Below are 7097 nucleotides of genomic sequence, written 5' to 3'. Positions count from 1 at the left end.
CAGAGAAGTCTGGAGAACAGTGAGAAAGCCACGGCAGGCAGGGTGCTGTGGCTCACGCCTATAATCTCAACACTTTGGGAGGTGGGAGCGGGCGGATCACTTGAGGTCAGGAGTTTGAGACCAGCCTGGCCAACATGGGGAAACTCCATCTCTACTAAAAATACAAAAACTAGCTGAGTGTGGTGGTGACACCTGTAATCTCAGCAACTTGGGAATCTGAGGCAGGAGAGTCTTTTGAACCCAGGAGGTAGAGGTTGCAGTGAGCTGCTCCAGCCTGGGTGACAGAGCAAGAGACCCTGTCTCAAAAAAAAAAAAAAAAAGCCACAGTAAAGTGAAGAAATAAGAGAAAATGTCGGAATTGCAGACGGGGCCGAGACTGCAGAGCATAGTTTAGTGAGTACTAACATCTGGGCAAAGCACCGCTAAGCTCCACAACTATCTGGGCTTCTGGTGATGAGAGCACAGCATGTGGGGCCACTTGTCCCATCAGTCCGGGAATACAGACACCTTAGGATGTGCAGATCACAGCCGGACCAAAACAGTCCATGTGGAGGGTCCACCACACTATCACACGGCACCTCCTAACCCTTGCGTCCAGTCATCCTGCCTCATCCCTGGTTAAGAAAATAGAAGGAAATAGGAACTCATCTACTGCCACCAGCTCTACCAGCCTAACAGCTGATAGAACTGTTATTTATTTATTCATTTGTTTGTTTGTTTATTTTTGGAGACACAGTCTTGCTCTGTCGCCCAGGCGATCTCAGCTCACTGCAAACTCCACCTCCTGGGTTCAAGCGATTCTCCTGCCACAGCCTCCCAAGTAGCTGGGACTACAGGTGTCCACCATCACTCCTGGCTAATTTTTATATTTTTTAGGAGATACGGGGTTTCACCGTATTGCCTAGGCTGGTCTCAAACTCCTGAGCTCAGGCAATCCACCTGCCTCAGTCTCCCAAAGCGCTGGTATTATAGGCGTGAACCATTCATTACGCCTCAACTTGATATCGTATTTCTATGCAATAAATGCCTTGTTTCTTTGCTCCTCTGGATGACAGAAGTTCTTGAAAGCATCTGAAGCCACAGCCTCTATGCCTCCCGTCTTGTTCTGTCCCTCACGCTCTCTCACCGGGCTCTTCCAGCTTCACTTTCCAGAAGCCGTTCTTTTCCAACTCGCTTGGAAAAAAATGGCCACCAGACACGGATCTCACCTCCCTCTCATCTCTCCAGTCCTTGCAGTGGCACGTAGCACATGTGGATACAGACTACCGCCTGGCACTCTTTCTCTCACCTTCCGTGGACCCCATGCTCATGCTTTTTCTACGTCAGTCTCCACTCTAAATGCTGGGTCTGGATGGGATTCCTCTGCTCTATGTTCTAGATTGTCCATTTTTATCCAGTGGCTTTAAACATGGTCTACGTACCAATGACCCTCCAGTTTGTATCTCTAACTGTGAGCTCTACCCTGAATTCCTGGCTTATATACCAGACATGTGACTCTTCATTTGTCATTGCCCCTTGTAAACCTAACGGGCTTCTAAAGCTAACCTGACAGCAGAAAACTTTTCATTTTTCCCCAACACTATCTGCCCTGTTAGATGACCCTACATACAGTCTACCCGGGTGTTCCAGCCAGTTCTTCAGATGCAACCTTGATTCACTGTCTTTCCTCACCTTTTCCCCCCGAGTTCATTGGCAAGTTTTAATGACTGCATCCAAAAGACATCCTAGAGACGTTCCCCTCTCCCTCTCTGCTATATCCACCAGCCACAGCCTCTATCATTTTACTCTTGGAGTGTGTAGGAGACGTCTAACTGGGCTCTCTGCTTCTTCATTTGCCTTTCTTGCTGTCCTCTGCACATGATAGCAAGAATATTTTTAATGTACACCACTGCATGTCAGTATCACATGCCGTATACCCCACCTAAAGGCCCCTCTGAACCCTCGGCCGTGTCCACCACTCCTGATGACCTGGCCCTGTTCATCACTGTGACCTTTGCACGTTGACTTGTCCTCTTTCTCATGACAACCATTCTTGTAGACCAGCTGGAGACTGGAGCCTCGATCCAGGATGACATAGCAGCTAGCAGGTTTAAAGAATAGTTAATTAACTTGTAACGCCATCCTCACTTCCCTCCTTTCCGTGCCGCGAACATGCCACGTTTGCGTCTCCTTAGGATACATGCTTTCATTGTTCCTCTGCTTGAGATGTCTTTTCCATGCATCCTTCATGACTGAGACTGACTTACCATGTATTTCTTTTTCACGAATGTCCCCTCCTTTCTTGGGGACTTTCTTGGTCTTGCATTCTAAGTTACTTTGTAAAAACTCAGGTTTTGTCACACCACCTTTTTTTCAACAAGACTCAACATTATCTGATTTTTTTCTTTATTTAATTTTCCCTTTTGTGAGTCCACCTCCCTCCCAGGGTAAGCATTAAGGTGGCAGGAATTTATCTGCTGTTTTCACTGAGACTAGCCTTGTGCACAGCACCGTGCTTGGTACCCAGCATGTGCAAGTGTGAGCAATATGAGCTGGGGAAATGAGGACCACAATGAAGACAGTGATCATTGCTGGCAAGTGCAGAATTAACAACAGATTCTGAGTACATAGCAATGACCAAAAAGTTTAGAGGACTTTTAAATGTCTCTCCCACCCTGTCTGTCATTTAAATTCGTCCTGTTAGGACTCACTTACTGCTTGGTGTTGGGCTCAGGGTCCAACTCTGCAATGTACCCAATGTTTATGTTTCCCCACCCCAAACCCCACCCCCCAGGTGATGTTATATGGAGGTGGAGCCTATGGGAGGTGATTAGGTCATGGGGGAGGAGGTCTCATGAAATCTCATTCCAATTTTGGTACAGGTGCTGCTGAAGGAAACACATCATGTTGAAATCCTATCCCCCAGGTGATGTTCCATGGAAGTGGAGCCCATGAGAAGTGATTAGGCCATGGGGAGGCGTTCTCATGAATGGGGTTAGTGAGCTTATAAAAGAGGCCCAAGAGAGCTCCCTCGCCTCTTCCACCATGCAAAGACACAGTACCCTCTAGATCAGGAAGCGGGCTCTCTCCAGACACCGAGTCTGTCGATGACTTTCTCCTGGACTTCCCAAACTCCAGAACTGTGAGAAATCAATTTCTGTTGTTAGAAACTACCCGTGTTATGGAATTTTGTTACAGCACCCAAATGGACTTAGGCCCTGTTTTATGATTTCAAACAGGAGCAGGTTGATCTGCATTAACTGACCTACCAAATTAGTGTTTTCCCAGAATAAAGTATCTCAGATGGTGGGCAAAAAATCTTAGAGAAGTGATCACTTCATGCGTAAATAGGAAAATATAATTTTCATTTCAATGCAGTTACTTTTCAGGGTGAAATTGGGTACTACTGATAATGACAACAGGGCAACAGATAGAAAACCAAGATTGTCGTGGGAACCATGGAAAGTTCTGGAAATTAGAAACAAGATGAACAGAAAAAAGACAGGAGGATACAGTGAAACGTTTTGAAACAATGTTGCAATGAATCAGCTAGTGGAGGAACATGCTAGTATGTAGTAAACTGACATAAGCTCACTGAAGAGGCAGGAGTAAAAACTTCAGCGTGGGAATGGCCAGCCTCTGGAACAGTAAACATCCCTGTAAATAGGCCAGTGCTGTGACCACCGGGCAGGAGGGCAAACAAACAATTGCATGTATTTGCACTGTAGAAAGAACAGCAGGTTCAGAATGATTCATTCACACAACACTGTCTAGGCGTGAAGGATTCACACATACACACAGACAAGAAGACGGGCTATGTCTCAGCCGCACCATGGACAGGTCTCTCTAGCCATAATCTTCAGTTCGTCCCCAGAATATATTCACCAGCAGCTTGTTTTCTGATTATTCACTAAAATCAACTCAGTTATAAAACAACAGACAGTTTACAAAGATGTGGATCATAGAGCGATAGGAAGGAAAGTCACCTAAACAAGGCATTGATGATTAAGGATAGGAAATTGCAAAGCCGATGCAGAAGGGTCAAGGAATATTATATCTTGCATTCAGTAAAGGGGGTGGATGAGTTATAATTCCATCTTGCTGCCCTCAACTCTATTGATTCTTCTGCTCCTTAAACATGAAAATAGAAAAAAGCAAGAAAGGCAAAGGAAAACATTTAACAGATTTTTTTAAAAAAATCTGGATGGTCTAAGCTAAATCCATATGGCCCAATCCACGTGCCATGCAGGTGAGCACACAGCCCTTTCACGGCAATAACAAAGGTGAAGGTGCACCTGTGTTGCTTTCCTGGAGCCTGGGGAAATACTGGGCACTTGAACTCCTCAAAAGCAAGTGTGGAGAGAGGGAAGTGTGCACAAGGCACCTGGGGTAGCTGTCCTGGCAGAAGCACTGTGGGGAGGGGTCCTGCAAGGTGCAGTCAGCTGAGACAGGGGAGGACAGGACAGAGGCCCTGCCCAAGTTTCCTTTAAGAAAATGGCAATTATCTCCCACAAGTAACATGACATTCAATTTCACCCAATATCCACACCTGACCTTTGAAGGGCAGAGAACTGACGGTGTGTTTTATTTTACCACCAGTCAAAGAAGAACACAGGGAATGTGGGAGAGTATTTTATGCCTGCTTTTTTTTTTTCTTTTTTTGAGAGGGAGTCTCATTCTGTTGCCCAGGCTGGAGTACAGTAGCATGATCTCAGCTCAGTGCAACCTCTGCCTCCCGGGTTCAAGCGATTCACCTGGCTCAGCCTTCTAAGTAGCTGGGATTACAGGCACTCACCAACACACCAATTAATTTTTTGTGTGTTTTCAGTAGAGATGGAGTTTCGCCATGTTGGCCAGGCTGGTCTTGAACTCCTAACCTCAGGTGATCCTCCCACCTCAGCCTCCCAAAGTACTCCTGAGAGTACAGTGTAAGCCACCTCACTCAGCCGATTATCATGCTCCTCTTATGATGTATCATTTGATTTAGGAAATCTCAAGGAAAAACAGCAAATGTAAGGTATTTAATGAAAAGCAGAGTTTTCCTTTGGTGGAATTGTCTTAGTAATCATCATATTATATCCCTGGTCACTCAAAAACATTTAGGGGACCAAATATGGTAGCTCATTCCTGCAATCCCAGCATTTTGAGAGGCTGAGATTGGCAAATTTCCTGATCTCAGGAGTTATAGACCAGCCTGGGCAATATGGCAAAATCCCGCTTCTGCAAAAAAAAAAAAAAAAAAAAAAAAAAAAAATTGCGGGGTGTGATGGCTTAGGAGTAGGGGTCTGAGGTGGGGGTTTCTCTTGAGCCCCAGAAGTTGAGGCTGCAGTGAGCTATGATTATGCCACTGCACTCCAGTCTGGGTGACAGAGTGAGACCCTGTCTCAAAAAAAAAAAAAAAAAAAATTTAGGGCATATTTTTATTTCCTAAATTTAGTTATGAACTGAATTCCTTGGAAATATTTATCTGAATTGACTAAAACGTGATAATATTATGTCAATTTATGTTTTTAAATATTTTTTTATTTTCATGCTTATTAATTTCCTAGCTGCTTTCAAATTAGTGATCATAATTCTGCAAAAACAAATGTAAGTCATCAAAAGGTAGGCATGTCAGCATTAAACCTGCTATTTTTAGGATAAGATCCACGTTCCATGAAGTTGGCTTTATTGCTTCCTAGTTCTCTGTGCAGAAACGTGCTCCGGGAGGCCTGCCCTGCTCTGCCCAGCTGTAAATCTGAATCTGCTGGCATTTCCCTCACCAGCTACTGCTTCCTCCTGGACCTCCCAACATTCACCACCCAGGAGGCAGAACTCAGCCTCCCCTAATCCTGAATAGGCCTGCAGGGTTATATGCTAGACACAAAGGAAGCCGCAGGCAGCAGAAGGTGAGCAGACAAGAACAGAGACGGTTCTGCTGTCGTGTCCCCTGGAGTATCTGTGCCTTGGTGTCTCCATTGGTAAAGAGAGGCTGTACCAGATCTCCAAGGTTTCTTGAAAAACTAAAACCCATTGTTTAGTGCCTTCTAGAAGTTGCCTAGGAAACACATTTTCTTAGAAAAGATTCACAAACAGACCTGAAATGAATCCTTCTCCCTCTTCATGCACCGAGACAGGATCAAATCTAAGACCATGGCAGGGAGAAGTCGCTCGTGGAGTCTCACTGTCACGATCTGTAGGAAACAGGCTCTGGGCCCTGCTCTGGCACCAGCTGGGCTGGCCCTCTGTGCCCTGCTCTGGCACCAGCTGGGCTGGCCGTCCTCTGAATCCGTTCCAAATGCTTGACGCTGCCTTAAGCCGGAGAACTCAGAATTAGAGATAATAGGCAAGGCAAACTCTCACTAGTATTAATGATACAAGATAAACCCTGATGATGGTAATAAAACAAAATTAGAAGTGATCTGTGATTAGCTTTAAACACAACTTTGCTGCCTTAAAAACACTTTCTTTTCCCATATCTATATCATTTTCTCTCACGGTAATTTCAAATCATGACCTTTTCTTTGGAATTTGAGCTCTTTACTTTTCCCCTCTAAGTAAACTATCCTTAGAAACATTAATTATCTTTGAAAAGTATCATTTCAGTAGCAGCAAAAGAATTCACTGTAATTTAAAAATTCAAGTATTGGTTATTTCTATATTTTAGTAATACAACTAGTGCTGTCATAAGCATCTTTGTAATAACCCCTTGCTTTAAGACTATTTCTTATGTTAAATTACCACAATTTATTTTGGGCGGGGGGAATTCGTGCATTCAGATCTTAATCAGATTGCAAGTTCTTCAGGCTTGGAACCATATAATCACAGTGAACAGCCAAGTATGAAGGGGTCCCCAGAGAAACTCTGACCGGCCTGCGTGCTGGGAGAATGGGGTGGAGCCACTCAAGTTCCCGAGCTTTGCAGAGAGGAGAAGCCTGGCCTCTCCTGATCCGAATAGTACCTGGGATTCAGTTGTGGAGGTGAGAAAACCAGCTAGCAAAACTCCCTTGGCTGAGAGTGTCTGTTCCCCCCCTCTTTTTTTTTTTTGGCCTAATGAATTCCATTGTTCTCACCCTTCAAAATGTCTGTGACCCTAATGTCTCACAGCCATGTGGCAAGGCCCCTAAGAAGAAGCTCCT

The sequence above is a fragment of the Aotus nancymaae genome, unplaced genomic scaffold (genome assembly GCF_030222135.1).
Source record: "Aotus nancymaae isolate 86718 unplaced genomic scaffold, 86718_ANA_hifiasm-v0.15.2.pri h1tg000044l, whole genome shotgun sequence".
Classification (NCBI taxonomy): Eukaryota; Metazoa; Chordata; class Mammalia; order Primates; family Aotidae; genus Aotus; species Aotus nancymaae.
The sequence above is the reverse complement of the archived record's forward strand: the minus strand, read 5'-3'. Positions refer to the sequence as shown.